Below are 16,095 nucleotides of genomic sequence, written 5' to 3' on the forward strand. Positions count from 1 at the left end.
ATAGGGTATTTGATACAGAAATGTTAGGTCACATGTCCTGTAGTGCATTCCAAATTATAGAGATACAAGGAGCTCACTTGGAGTGGTACCAACAGTGGCTCAATTGAAGGGCATATTTTAGCCAGTTACAGATGTGTTAAGGGGATTCTGCCACAGAAGGGGTCTGAACAACAACAAAGACCTGGCAAGAAGACACATCCTGCACTATTCTACTTGGAGAAATCTGTCAAGTAGGTTTTTTTTTTGTTTTTTAGTTTTTTTTTTAAATAGAACTGTTCCTGTCACCCAGTAAATGGAGATTCCATCTTTCTTAGTTTGTAAATGTATATAAAAAGAAATATAGGAGCTACCATTGCTAACGTTACTCTAAAAATGTTAGTTATCCATCGGTGGCTTTAACACTTTCCTAAAACAGAAGTACAATCTGTCATAACATGCAATAAAAAAAACTAGTTATTGACCATATAGTTCTACTACCTGTCTTTCTCTGAAAGCAATAATGTCTGTGTAACAAACACAATTATCCCTATTTCACAATACAGTAGTGCTGGAGCAGCCATTAGGTATGGTTAGGTCATAGCCTGTTCAGAAAGTGATCTATGCAAGAGAGGAAAAAAGGCTGTCAGTTCATCAGTCAGATCTCCTAGTTTGTTTACCCAGCAATGGGGATTATCTTCTGCTTTCCTTGTGCTTGACGCAGCTCCAGGCAAAAGAAAAATTAAGTTGGTTGAATCATATTGGGTACTTATTTGTAAGAAGGATTCTGTTCTTATAAGAAGTAATGACATGACTAAGTCTAGTTTATTTATAAGATTATTGTTGTTATTTTTATTATTATTAATAATAAACAGGATTTATATAGCGCCAACATATTAGGCAGCGCTGTACATTAAATAGGGGTTGCAAATGACAGACAGATACAGGAGGAGAGGACCCGGCCCAGAGGAGCTTACAACCTTAGAGCTATAAGACTTTCATAGTATTGAAGTCACTGGTTCAAAATGATACTCAGATAACATATGTTTTCAAGAGAGGTTGGCAGTGGCACCCCATATATAAATTTATTACAGGTTTCCTGTAATACAGGTTAAAATAAAGAAACACAAACCGATGCTGTAAGCAACACTTTTAGCCACCTATACATTGAGCCTTTTGCAATTTTTGATAGCCATTTGTTTAACCTTTTTTTTCTACTGAGCTAATAAGTAAATTGAAAAGTACAGCGTATAAAGAGAATTCTGTTCATTTCTATCACCTCTATGAAAAGGAGAGCATTATGAAATTATAATAACATTGTTAACCAACCGTTTTAACTTTCAATCAATGAAATGAAATTAACCCTCCTTCTCTGAATTACAATGTGCGGTTGGCTTGTCCAACAAGCACCAATGATTCTAGTTATCCCAGTGATTTCTTTTTATAAATTTTTATGACAAGGGGGAGATTGACAAAGAGTTGTACAGTGTGGATTAAGTAACCTATTTGATAGAAAATATTTAGACACCTCTCTTACTGCAGGTTCCTTTTGTTTTCACATTTTTGCAGTTGGTGATTTCTATAGGAACTGAAAAGTTTTTAATGACTCCCCAGATAAATAAAAATATTTACACATTTTGTGCTCGTGCTTGGTGGCATCTTGAAATTAGAAGTCTACAAACTGAATAAAAGAACATACTGTCTACAACTCTTAATATATTTCCCCCTAGTGTATCAATTAGCCAGGGGCTTATGTTTAAACTTGCATTTCTTTTGTAGCCCCGTCATGAATACTTTAATGTGCCAGTGTATTAAATGGCTGCACTCTTCATGCACGCAGAGTATCTGAGGACTTTGAGTGGAATTCAGCATGGCAGAACATGGCATTGAAATTGTGAAAGTTCCTTGTTCAGAGAAGTAGTTATTCACATGTGGTTCACATTTCCATTCTCCATGTATAAGCTTCCACAAACCATTCCTTGAGTTCCACATTTCTCATGATTGTACACTTGTCTGTTAAGAGGTTTATTTATTGTTATAAACAAAGTTATGTATTGAATTTCAGTATGTAATACGTTATCTTGTTACTGTTTTCATGTAGCATGAAGTCTAAATACAGTACATGTTGTGTTGTTATCAAATGCAATGTCATTGAAATGTACCTTGTATTTTGTTATAGCTAATATGTTCACGTTTCATACATGGTCAGCAAAGACAAGAAGTGTTGGAGATGACATTATAGAGCAGTTAGGAACAGAAGGGGAAATCAATTAGTGAACAATGCAGCACGTTAAAATTCAAAATTCCATTCATTTTAGCTTAAACAGACCCATGGCTGCTTGAAAATCCCTAGACAGCAGCAGTGAAAACTCAGTGTACAAATTTGAACTTCCCTTGAAAGTCTGTGTTCAGTTTGATGCCATACAATGACATGATACTTTTTATTTACTTATTCATTGGAATTATATTTTTTTTTTCTTATTGGCTTATGCTAACCAGTTTCAATAAACTTCAACCAGGAGAGGTGAATGGAGTATTAGGACTTACACAGCTGCTATTTATGAATTGCTAGAGAGTTTTCACACGAGACAGGGAATAAAAAAAAAATACAACAGCCTATATGTACAGATACCTGTAAATTGGATAGCAAGAGGAATGTTGTGTCACTTTAAGGACTCTCTCACACAATTACTGTGCTGCAGTTAAGCATGTTCCCTTTTCATGCATTGCAGTGCACTACTTGATTTTGAAAGGCACCTAAAGCAGGAGGGATAATTTTTTTTCCATTTTTGTTTTCATTGTATGTGTGCATGTGTGGGGTCGCGTGTATTGCAGATGCATTGGGCCTGATTTATTAAAGCTCTCTAAGGCTGGAGAGGATACAGTTTCATCAGTGAAGCTGGGTGATCAAGCAAACCTGGAATGGATCTGGTCCAGGCTTGAAAACATTTGCTAACAAAAAGCAACTGACTTTAAAGAAATCCATTTCAGGTTTGCTGGATTAACCCAGGTTTTCTGATGAAAGAGGATACACTTGGAGAGCTTAAAAAAATCAGGGCCATTGTGTATGTGTTGTTTAAACAGACCCTAAAGGAAACACTGTGTTAAAAGAAAGGTGGGCTACTATTGCTTAAAGCTCCTTCTGCAAATGTTGGTAGTAATGCTGACCTTAATACCCTACTGAGTCAATGAGCTGGAACGAAATCACAGTGCTTAGCTTGCTCCAGATCAGTGAGTAAGGTTATTAAAGTCAGAAGGTCAGCATGACAGCAAGACAACTAACCATCAACCTTAAATATCAACCTTCCCAAGTAGGTTTGAATGTGATTGTCTGACTTTGATGTAGAATCACCACTAAAATTAGTAATTCCACATCAATACATCAGGCTATACACCAGGGTAACAGGGAGCTGCAGAGAGCGTACTTAAGAATATCATTCCTTTATTACAACTTGGTGAGAAATGGGGTTCAAGATAACAATAATAAAGACAAAACAAAGCGACTTGTAACAATTTAGCAGTATACTGAATGAAAATATTGTCAGAAAATGCTTCTTCTATTGCTGCCAATCATTAAAATTATTGTGACGCTTGTTCCTAAAACACAACTTTGTTATGTTTTTAGAAATTAAAAATGCATGAAACAATACATTTCAAAACTAACTAGTGTGGAAAGCAGGCAAAGTCCACCTCACGGAATATTAAAGATAATATAATGGTATAATAGGTATACACATGGTATACACATGGTATACACAAATATAACATTGGGACAGAGCAGTATACAGCATTCACCGAGCACGCTATTGTAAATACATAATCGCTTTTTTGAGTTGCTTTTTTTGTAAATGTCCCTTTCCAATCCTGTGATGGCAAAACAGAAAAAAAATGTATACCTTAACATAAACTAGGCATCATTATATTACATATTTTTTGATCAAGTGCAAAATATCTCTGTTGATTTGATTAATTAAAATTTGTAGGATGTTAGATTATAAAAAAATAATAGAATAATGCAGCACAAATAATACTAAAACTGAGAGATATGTTATAATAAAATAGAATACATTGTTATTGCTCAAACTAGAAAATGTCTGCACATCTTCTTTGTGGTCCATAAATTCTCATGGTTGTCCATATATTGTCATGGTCTTATGTACATTCTCAGGGTGGTCCACATATTTTAATTAACTAGTATTTATATACATAGCACTTTACAATGTCCATAGTCATATCACTAACTGTCCTTTAAAGGGTCTTACAATCTAATGCCCCTACCATAGTAACATATGGGGCATCATACATTCTCAGGGTGATCTATACATTCCCATAGTCATCTGTACACTCTCAGGATGGTGCGTATATTTTCATGCTCATCTGTACATTTTCAGGGTAGCCTCTACATTTTTAAGGCTGGAAGAAATGCAATAGAAAGCAGCACAGATAAAATATACCAATGTTTTCTAAAAATAAAAATGTCTTTGCCGTTGCATTAGTGCTGGGAAAGCACAGATATTTAATATTCTTTAAAAAATAGACAAAAATGGCACACATCTTGTGGATATTAGGCAAAATCAAAGTGTTGCTGCACAAACCCGAAAAAAAAGTTGTGTTAACAAAGTCCATTATAGGTTATGAATATTCTGCCAACCCCACAACTAACCAGAAAATGCACATGATCGTTTCTTAAGAATGTAGTGCACCACAACACTTGGCATGTATGCTATGGTGCACTGCTATGCATTTGCATTTTGTTTCTGCAGTGCAACTAACAATTAAATAGCATTGCAACACAACACAGTACATAGGTGTGAATGGGTTCCTTAATGCATACTGCAGTTGCAGAGTACATGTCACTGGAAATCATGAGTTTTGGTAAAAAAAAGCTTGTTGGAATAGAAATATAAGAAATACTATTCCTGTGTTGTGTAGGTTCATATTCATTCATGTTCATATGCCATGCCTGGTAAAGATTTGAGTATTGACCAGGTAAGGACTTTTGTAATGAAACCAAAAAAATGACTCTGGAAGCAGAGCCAGATCTAATATTTATATCCTGGCAGTCTTCATTAAAAACCTGAAATGCAGGAGCTATTTTTCATCTCCAATGCCAGATTTTTCATTTGGCACAATAGGCACATCAGTGGCTGAGAGACAATATATAATTATTGTATAATATATTGTATAATTATTGGATACACATTTATATTCCATTAATAGTAATACAAATGACCTCATTTAAGGTTATTTACACAACATCATATAAATTTTAAGATAGATTAGGACCAGGAGTAAAGTGAAATGATCTTTGTAAAAGAGATGAACCTATTAGAGAGATGTTTATTAGGGAACTACATGTGTTTGGCATACATTACTGACTTTGTAACACAGAGGTTCCTAAACTTTTTAATCCAATTGTTACCTCACTGGTGCCCAAGAAGAGAATTACTACCAAAAAAAAGGCAAATCACAATGCCCATATAAAGTAATGATAACAAAAAAATACCTCTGTTCTCCATGATTCCATATGGCATTTGCCGATTGATAAGTAGAATATGGCATGGTACCCCTATAAAATGGCAAAGACCTGTTTGACACATGATAAATTGTTGATCAGCATTATAGTACTGATAAATGTTAGGATTCTAGTAGTAATGTTAAATGACAGAATCACAAGTGACAAGTGTCAAAAAACCCTGTATTCAGAAAGAGATTAATAACTGATAATAATGGAATTTCCTAACATTCATCATAGACTTTTTAAAGAGACATTCATGGCAAAGTGACAGTGGTTCTGCAAAGGTCTTCCCCCTTGAACATCTTCATACCTAACTTGCCAGCACCCTTGCCACTTTCTGCTGCAGCCATAACGTAGAAAACTGATCTCAACAACTATAGGTTAAAGTGACATCAGTTTGTCAGTCATTTGACAATTCTCATACCTAGTTATTTTATTTCTTTACAAAACCACTGATCTAGGGCAACAGGTCACATTCTCCCCCATACCCCAAAACATCATGTATTGCCATTTGCCATAAAACAGGGCTATCAACTCCAAAGAAACAAACAGGCCAGACATTTTATATAAACTAAGACTTCTTTATCTATTGTAAACCACTCCAAGGTCTCTGTTTATAAAACAGGGCATCAGATATTCCCTAGTGGGAATCTTCCAGGTCAATGTGTTGCAATGAGGGAATGTCAGATTCCCTGTTTTATAAATAGAGCCCTTAGTGTACTGCTGTTTGTTGGAGAAATGCTAAAAATGTGTTCTTATCCGTGCACTTGAGGGATAAAGTTGGGCAGCCCTTCTATAGATGAAGGAGCAGCGTGGGATCACTGGTAAGGTTGGTATAAAGGTGTAGGGGTCAGCATGGGCAGGGAGGGATTCTCTTTTTAATGGGTTTGATTGATCATATTGTCAAACCTCATGTTTTTATACAGGAAGCCATTGAGGCTGCTTTAATAAAGCTCCCTAAGACTGGAGAAGATACACTTTCATCAGTGAACCTGGGTGATGCAGCAAATCTGGAATGGATTTCCAAATAGTAATTTGCTATTTGTTAGCAAATGTTTTCAATCCTGGACCAGATCCATTTCAGGTTTGCTCGATCACCCAGCTTCACTGATGAAAGTGTATTCTCTCCAGTCTTGAAGAGCTTTTATAAATCAAGTGGGAGATCAGGCCAGCACATCATAGCCCTTTAAGAACACTACCCATATGGTGAAAAAGTGATTTGATACAAAGAAATCTTTAATATAATTTCATTGAGTAAAATAACCCACTCATATAAATAAACTTTACCACTAACCCAGATAAAAATGACTACACTGCTAATAACCTGTGGTGCTGCCAACTTGCACTACTATATTAGCTACATCAGGTCCATAGATATATCACATCATCTATAATGATGTTTATTCTGGGAATTCCCTTGTCAGCATTAACACCTTTATAGACACCACATAAACAACCCATAAATTATTTCAATTTCCAAGTCAAGACAGAATCCTTAATTGAAGTCCTTCGTTTTACGTGAACACAGCTGCCATAGAGGTGTATTTATAAAGAAGTAAATCTGATATTCTCCATCAGGAAATGTTTCAATGAATGTCAGATTCACTGCTTTATAAATAAACACCTTGGTGTTTTGAGTGTATCTAAAGCCACAGTTGTTTCCACGAGGAAAATCCCTAAAAAATGAGTTCTCACTGGTTGAGGCACACAGGGAACATCTTCCAATGGAGACATTTGTACTGGTGGCAACATTCTAAAAGGACATTTTATTTTACTTTGGAGAAATAGAATGTCTAGAGCACAGTATGTGTCTAGAATACAGAATGTTGAAAGTAATGAGACTTTGAGGCTTTATTCATTCCCCATTATTAAAAACAGCAATCTCAGATTTAGATGTACTTTAACCGAATTTGTTGCATGCTTTATTTAGGTCAGTGACGCAAAAGACAAGCTGGACCACTGGTATTTGTTAGTGACCTGGTTGTCTCATGCCAAATATTTCACCTAATACACTTGCCAAACTTTTTACCAAACTTTCAAGTAATCTGTAGACACTCACAGAAATAATAAATATAAAGGTTTTATATATATATATATATATATATATATATATATATATATACTAATAATGTAGCCAAGAACTTTCAGCTTCCAGTGATGATTAAGGCAGAGGATCAGCCTTTTAGGATTTACTGAGTATCAGCCATACCTACAGAACATGTGCTGTATATCCCCAACCAGTACAAACAGCTCTAATTTTCTCCATAGTAAATAAGGTCTATGGCACAACAGCACCAGATCTTTAAGAAGTGCAAAAAAAGTTTCCTGTTTCCATACGTTGTTGATCCAGCCAGTGGGGGAACAACACATGGAAATAGGTGAATAAGGCAGGGAACTGTTATTTTCAGAAGGTCAATAGTAGTACATTTTTCTCCAGGCACTGCTTTCTTTCACTGATTTACTGCAGTACATTTGAATTTCTGATTTCTTACAGCTGCTTCTTGCACACTTCATTATTGGTCTTTGCATTTTCCTACTGAACAAACCTGAATACCCAGTGCTGTGATATATTGTACAATCTACCAGAGAAATCAATAGGAAATGTAATGGTCATGTGGCTGCCTCCACTGGAGGGCTTTGATCACTGCCACTGATAATATAAAATAATTAATAGTCATTTATTTTAGCTATTACAGTTTTTCTCAGCCAGACTTCTTTTAATAAGTCAGCATGTTGCAGAACCCTATAGAGAGCAATACATTCTAAATGAAATTACAGGTCGGATGTGGGAGCCGGTGATCGTGAAAGAATTGTAAAAATGGTGCCCATTTCATAAAGTACTCTTTTTATGCAAGCAGTGGAAGACAGGCTGGTTTCACCCTCCATATTCATGAATTACCTGATTTACAGTACAAACAGATATCAGCAGTTACTTACCACCAGCCACATTGCATGATTTCTCTAGGAGTGGCTATTTTACTAGAAAATGTGTAAACTTTGGGGTCATTTACATAGTCTGCGTCCCTAAGCAGCCAATTAAATGTTTTATTTTCCTACTTGTGTTGAATATGAATATCTGCTTCCTTTGGACTAAATTGCCTGTTTTACATATTTTAATAGATCAAGTAAAAAAGGACACAATTCTGACAAAGGTAGGAGCTACTGAGATGGGAAAAGTAGTTGCAAATCCTAAATGAATACCATCCAATATTAAAACTGTTACAATGAAAATAAAAAAACTCAAATGCTGCAGCCCTGCAATCTCCTGCAACCTCTCTTTTCCGATCTTCGTCTACATGAATGCCCTCTAAAAGTGTCTTCATGGCATTTCTTAGGGAAGGTTTGGGACAAGGCTCTTTATAGTAGGGTCACCAACTGCAAATCTAAAAACATTAAAAATTACTTCTGAAATGACTTGCTAAAGCCTGTATGAGATTTTACCAAATGCATTTACATATGCAGCCATTTAACTTATTTTTGTTAAGAGTAACTAAAGAGTAACTAAAATGAATGCCTAAAACATAAAAATGATGTACAGGTTGACAAAAATCCCGCAATATGCTAGGTTATGCTCACCTCCACACACAGGCCAGCCTTCCTCTTGCAGCACCCCCAAACATCTGGCATAGTTTCAGGGAGCAGGCAGCAGTGACATCTCAACATGTATTTAGTTTAGCAAGCAAGAATAACAGCTGTTTCTGCAGAACAGCGCCATCAAAACGTAAGTGGCTAAACAGTGTACTACAGTACCTGTATTAAAAATACGCTCCAAAATTCATTCTGGAAAAGTGAAGGAACTAGAATATTGATGGATGGATTTTCGATTGTCATCCTGTATTTTTGTTCTTTACTACATGCATGTCTAGGAGAAGTAGTCGTGGCACCAAACAGACAGCTAATATATGTATGTCCATTTGGAACATTTTCCAACGTCCTATTCTGATGCAGGACTGCAGGATATATTGCCTGGGTTCCCATTGGAAGATACATGTTTTCACTTACTGTACAAGTAAAGATACGTGCACATGTCAGATGATTCTCGTCCGATTATCGCCTCAGTGCTAGTATCAGGCGAGAATCTGATGGCCGTCCAACGTCGTTCATGGTTCCGTCCTGGCTGATCCACAAAAGATGATTTGCCTGAATGCAAGTGACGGGAAGAGAGCGCAGCAGGGTGCCGCTAGCTTGTTCTTCCCCTCACCATAGAGCAGAACGACACTGAATGTACAGCATTCACTCATGCATCATTCAGTCTTTTGTCATTGGAAAGGATCGTGAAAGATTCTTTCCAATGACAAAAATCTAACTTGTGAACATAGCCTTACTCTTGGTGGAACTGAAGAGAGAGCTCATCAAAAAGCATGCAGGCAACAATAATAATAATAAAAAATATATAAATAAAAATAAAATACTTTCCCCTCACCCCATTCAAAGTTAAATGTTAGGCTGGTTAGAGTTGAACCTAAACCACAGAAAGATGATTTCTTATATTTTTTCTGCATGATGTGGGCAATGCACCATCATTACTTTTTGCACTGTGACATTAGATAACCCCTATTAATTTAAATTGGTGACAATCTTTCGACTGAGTATCAAATTAACTGAAACAGAGAAAGCAATTATACATTTTTGATTGCACCTAACTACTTAATGACCCTGGCAATTTGTTTCAGTACTGCATGAGTTTACTCCTTAATAACTTTTTCTCCAGTGTAATTTCCATCTAAAGTTTAGGTATTTGCTTAGTGGTAAAACTGAATAAATTATCTCTTTGTTGTACATGATATCAGTCTATATTATAAAGCCCATGTCAAGCTTTTATTCCACTGCCTTCATCCGTTTTTAAAAACTATTTGCTATATCCCCACCATTGTTCCCCATGTGCTCACCGCTCTGGGGTCCAGTACTGGGCCTTTCTGTTTTGAATGATACCAATCCTTTTACATTCCATATCTTATGGGTCCAGGCTTTGTGGACCCCCCTTTCCCCAGGGTACTAGGGCTTTTGTCCCTGTGTCATTATTTTGAGCTCAGTTTGGAATTGTTTTTGTGGTACACCTGTATTTAAGACAGACGTAATGGGAACGAATAGAGGAAGTTGCCTCAATATGTAATTCAATAAAAATCTGATTTTAGTTCAGGGGGTTATTCATTGGGTTTCCAATACATGATTTTGTGCTGTGTGCCCTCCTTCATGAGCAGTGTGGTGGTCTGCATTTTCATTGGCAGACAATGGGGTTTATTCAGAATCTATGCTTATTAGCCAGCAGGTCAGCCACGTCTACAAGATAAATGCCAGACCAGTGTTTCTTGTCCTTTTTAACACGGGGGAACCCCCTTTCAGGTCTTATGGGAATCCAGCTATAATTAATATAATACAAAGTATGTTAGTCACTTATGAAGTTATGAATCAAAATGAGCTGGCAACCTCCAAAGCTTGTATCAGTATGAATATTTCTGCCCTGACAGGTTCCTTGCCTGTTGAGCTTTCAGTCTAGCACAGTGTTTCTCAACAAGGTTTCTAGAGGTTTCTAGGGATCCTTAAACAATAAGTAATTTATGCTTCTTAGGTCAGTTTAACTGACACCAATGATCTTTTTAGCTATCTGTGAGGATGACATTCTTCCCACTGACCACCAAACTAATGTACTGTGAGCTACAGATATAGTAATTATAAAAGGGGGTTCCCGCCCTTAAGTCCTGAAAGTTATTTCCCCCATGTTAAAAAGTTTTAAGAAACGTGAGGTTTATGCAAGAGGAGCAGAGATCAAAACAGCTAACTTTTTATTGAGCATCATAAAATATTCCACATGGTTAAAAAGGCTCAAACCTCTGATTAAGGACAAATGTAACTTATTTTGTTAAAAGTAAAAGTTCATTGGAAGTATATGTACACAACTATTTCTGTTTAAAAGAATGCATTTCTATCCGCCTGCAACATTGTTTTTGTTGGCCCATCTTTAATAGAACTGTTTACTTTTTTTATTTCCTCCTGTTTTTGTTATGCTTTGCAATATGCCACGCGCTGATAAAGTTGTGTAAAGAAATATTATGAACAAGAATCCCTTTCTTCTTCAAGGTGTGACAGTAGCATTGTAACTGCTGAACAAAGCCAACCAACTGAATCAGAAAAGCAGCAACTTTAGTCAAACTGAATAAGAAAAGCAGCAACTTTAGTCAAACTTTTATTTTTGTTCATGAACAAACTGAGATAAATGGGAAGAATTGATAAATGGAACTTTTAACATTTCTGCACTAGGTTGGATAAAAATGTCCAGGACCCCATGTGAACTTCAGGATTAGAGAGTTAAGCCTATGTGCATTTATTTCTAATCCTCTAATTCCTGGCATGGTATAGGTCAAAGAATATATTTAAAGTACAGCTCTAGTTTAACTGAGAATTTAATGATTAAGCACAGGTGAATAAAATTAACAGTGTAAGGGCTTTGATAAACTATGTTGTAGATGGCACCCGCTTTTGATATGGAGATAAAGTACAGCAAGGCATGCAGTTATTTCTTATATTGACAGCTAAATGGGGGAGACAGGCAATAGTATGTAGTGAGCAGTAATTAACAGAAACTTGCTTCTCCCTATGTTCACGTGGGTTTCCTTCGGGCATACCAATGTATTTGCACCTTCGGGAGGCTCCTGGCTGCTCCTTCTGCGCATGCCCGAGATTGGGCATGCGCAGAAGGGGCATTTTCCTACAATGAAGAAAAAATATGGCGATTTCACACATGCGCAGTGAGATCTGCACTCTTTTCCCTCCTTACAGCAGGCTATGTCACTCAAACTCATGCCTGCGCAGTGCAAGATCGCAGGACCCAGAAAGCTCCAGCCCGATTGAGGGATCTGCGGAATTAAAGGTAAGTGTGATTTTTTTTTTCAGTGTAGTTCGCTTTAACTGGGTTCCCCAGAATTTGTCCTTGTACATATGGAGAATAAGCAGCACAATCAAAGTGTAGTGCAAGATGCAGGTTACTGAGCCCAATGGAGAATGGTGAAAATAATAGTAAAGAATAAAACTAAAAAAAAAAGAAAATGAAAATGATAAAAAGAAAAAACATGATTTTTGTTTGCACGTGATTAGATGAAGTCAGTAAAGCTTCACCCCATTCACTAAGCTATGTGAATTATCTCTTTGCTAAGTGAACTGCCTAAACCCAAATCAACTCCAAAATGTTAGTCCATTTGAACTGGAACTGGTGGAAATTGTGGAACGTTCTGTACAGAGAGTATTGTTGTCATAGTTACAGGGGGGTCAGTTTTAGAAAATATTTGCTGGCTGCAGATTGAAAAAGAAAAAGAATGTTATTAACATTGAAAAACAAAATTGCTCATGTATCATATATCATGTGCGCAAATATTAGGCATTATCTGTATTCAAGTAGAGCAGGGGTGCCCACACTTTTTTGGCTTGCGAGCTACTTTTAAAATGACCAGGTCAAAATGATCTACCAACAATAAAAACTTGGACTTAATAACTCCTGTGCAGGGTAGAATTTATTTTGAAAGGCAGGGCTGCTAGATCTACTCGCATTGCCTTTGCGATCTACCGGAAGATTGCGATCCACCTGTAGATAAAAAGTTGCAATGAGCCCCATGAAAAAAGTTACATTAGTGAAAAGGAGAAATTTCAGTCAGTGCTCAGAACCCCCTGACCTATATTTTTATTTCCAAATATTAAACAAATAACAAGTCTATTAATCACCATGTATACCAGAAATAAGAGCATAAAGGTGTCTAAGATGCATATCAGAAGCACAGGCACAGTAGGCTGTGTACCCCATGTGTTTTAGCGGATTCTTCCTTTTATGATGACATTTTATTTTTAATGATATACACATTAAGTCGCTTGTAAATATTTTAAGCTTTTAAAAAATGTATAGTCAGCGAGTAATATACCTGCCAGTCATGTGGCTACTGAAGCTAAAGACGTGCTGACTCAAATGTTCAGCAGATCTTTTTGTTGGGGGTTAGTCGTGGCTGAATACTGAGATTATTAAAGGGACAATAAATGGAAGTTTAAATGGTTTTCATGCGGTTATAGTTTTTTTTTTAGTTGTGGGTTTAGTTTATGGGTTTCTGAACCGTTATTCTAATTAAATGTTTTATATTCCTGGAATGAGCCATCCAGTTCTATTTGTGTCAGTAAATAGCATTAGCAGTAAGGAATGTGAGGCCAAATCTAGTGAGCTTTTGGCAGCATCTCCTTCTGTTGTACCTAGGAAAGGAATTAAAGGGCCAGGATAAGGCAGCAAGTAATTGTGAAGCGACAGATTAGCAGTTCTTTATTTAGGGATCCAAGGCCCAGGGCGTCTTGAAAGGAATGGGTGGCCATACTCCATCCCTCTTCCAGACCATGAATGAATGGTTGTTAGAACACTCCTGTCAAATCCTAATAACAGGGAATTGCAGGTTAAGGCTTCATACACATCTGATATGTGTACAGTGGCCATCTGAGATGGATCCATTAATAGAGAACGATGAAGGACCGCAATGCAAGTGAAGAGAAGAATGATGCTGTATGTACAGCGCTCGTTCATGCATCTTTCAGTCTTTTGTCATTGGAAAGGATCACGAATAATTCTTTCCAACGACAAAAGTCTAACGTGCGTACGCAGCCTAAGACTGGTGGATGGATTTGGAGCCTGAGACCAGATGTGACTCGGGGAGAGAGGGAAAGTGAGTATTTGAGCTAAACTGACAGCACTTTACAGATAAACTCAGTGAAAACCTGCTGTAGAAGAGGCAACAAACCCTGGGATGTATTATGAGTGACTTAGGCCAGGTTGGAACTTTGTTTTACTGCCTATGTTTTGGTATTACTGCTGATGAAAAGTAAAGTTTTACTTTCCTGTACGATGAAAAAAACTTTTTTAGTTTAAATAAAGTCAAGCTTTTTAATGTACTTTAAATACCTGGTTGTACCTAGTAGTTACTGTAGATTATATTGCTTCTTATGGCTAAAACTAAATAAATCAAAATTGTGCATACATAATGCTAATTTCATTTTCCCTTTAAACCGGACCTTTTAATAAAATGTTCCTTGTTCTATCCAGAAATGTTTTGCTCAAGATTCACTTAAAAAAAATCTTTCTTTTACATAAATGTTTGCTAAAAAAAAAAAGTTCACCATTAAGCCCATTTGCTCCGAATCAGATAATTTCTTTTCCGGCTGATTCAATTTAGTTGTAGATTTTGCCAGAGTTCATCTGTCAGCTTATTGTTAAATGTCATGTTCCACCATCGCTGCATTCAATTTCAATTAATGTCAACTTTGCAGACTTAACTTGCTAAGAGTGAATGTAAATGCAGACATTTCCTGTGTGGCAATCACAAATTTACACAAGGTTCTTTCCTAATGCCATCACTGCATACTTATATTTAGTCAGGGCGCTGTCACCTTCTGTCAGAAGAAATCATTTTACAAAGAGTTTGAGCTTCCTTCCGTCTCTAACAGCGGAACATTACCTAGAGAGTACAAGTAACTGTACGCTTGGTAAATGGTATCTTCTAATAGAAATGTGGTGACAAGTGGGGGCTTTTTATCTATTTCTTGATGGGGTGGGGAGGGGGAGAGTTTTTGTTGTTACAACTGAAGTCATTCTGCTTTATAAAGTTTTAAAGTCAGGATATCATCTAAAGTCATCACAAAATATTACCAATTAACACTTTTACCTCCTATCCCTGCAATGAAAATAATAAAATAATGGCTGAGGCCTGTTGCTGCATCCTACAGCCTGACAGCATTTCTTCCAGGCTCAAACATGATCATTGGTAAAGGTGCGTACACATACCAGATTCACGTAGTTGAAAACAGAGATGTCCTTAAGATGTACTTAATCTATATTTGTTCAAAAACAACCAATACAACGAATGAGGATTCTCAGGTAAAGCAGATATATCAATCACATGTTTATTTTACATAAAAGAGTACACAACCCTTTTATGCAGGGTAAAAGAATATTTTTAACCGCTCCCCTGCCCTTCTGTCTTTACCAGGCTCAGGCGAAGGCTGATTTTAGGATGGCACAGGACCCAAACAAGTATAGATTTTTTTTTAATTAGTTGCACTTTAAAAAAAACACCCATCCTCACACACTTGTTACTCTGATGATTATTTGTTAGCTAATGTATATACAGTCGGTAAATGATTGGGTAGGACGTATCCTCTTGTGTGTGGAAAGGAAGTGGCTACCCAAATCTCTTACCAAGTCCTCTGGCATGGTCCAAGAATAATCGTATCATTACCACATGTATGCCATTGTGCTGCTCAGTGGTTCATAGAGAATGTTTGCATATCACTAATAGTTTATTTTAATCAACTTGTCTAACATCTGTACAGATATACATGCCAATGAGGTGGCTTGACCTCATATGTGTTCTAAATCAGCATTTGCCAACCAGTGGTCCGCAAGAAAATTTTGGTGGCCCACGGCTCTGGCCAGTGCGCCACCCAGCAGGGTCTGGAAAAGGAACCCGCCTGGGGGTGGGGGGAGTGGGGGGGCCCACCAGCCAGAGGCGTGGACAATGCCCCCTGATGGATCGCAGGCTCAGGGTGGTCGGCTAGTTGTATCTCTGCGATGGGAGGGTGGG

The 16,095-nt window shown here is 37.0% G+C and overlaps 1 protein-coding gene across 4 annotated transcripts in view; it reads left to right on the forward strand.

Annotated features, from left to right (window-relative positions):
- Nucleotides 1-16,095, forward strand: part of AP1S2 (adaptor related protein complex 1 subunit sigma 2) — a 57,718-nt gene that overhangs the window by 30,173 nt on the left and 11,450 nt on the right. The window contains exons 5-6 of one of the 4 annotated variants that reach the window (XR_011923524.1): nucleotides 1,756-7,572; nucleotides 7,643-8,733. The exons of the other annotated variants lie outside the window; for them this stretch is intronic. The gene's annotated coding sequence lies outside the window, so the exon portion shown is untranslated. Of the gene's footprint in view, nucleotides 1-1,755; nucleotides 7,573-7,642; nucleotides 8,734-16,095 lie in introns of those variants that run through there. 4 annotated transcript variants of the gene reach the window in all.

Source organism: Pyxicephalus adspersus, chromosome 1 (genome assembly GCF_032062135.1).
Source record: "Pyxicephalus adspersus chromosome 1, UCB_Pads_2.0, whole genome shotgun sequence".
Taxonomy (NCBI): Eukaryota; Metazoa; Chordata; class Amphibia; order Anura; family Pyxicephalidae; genus Pyxicephalus; species Pyxicephalus adspersus.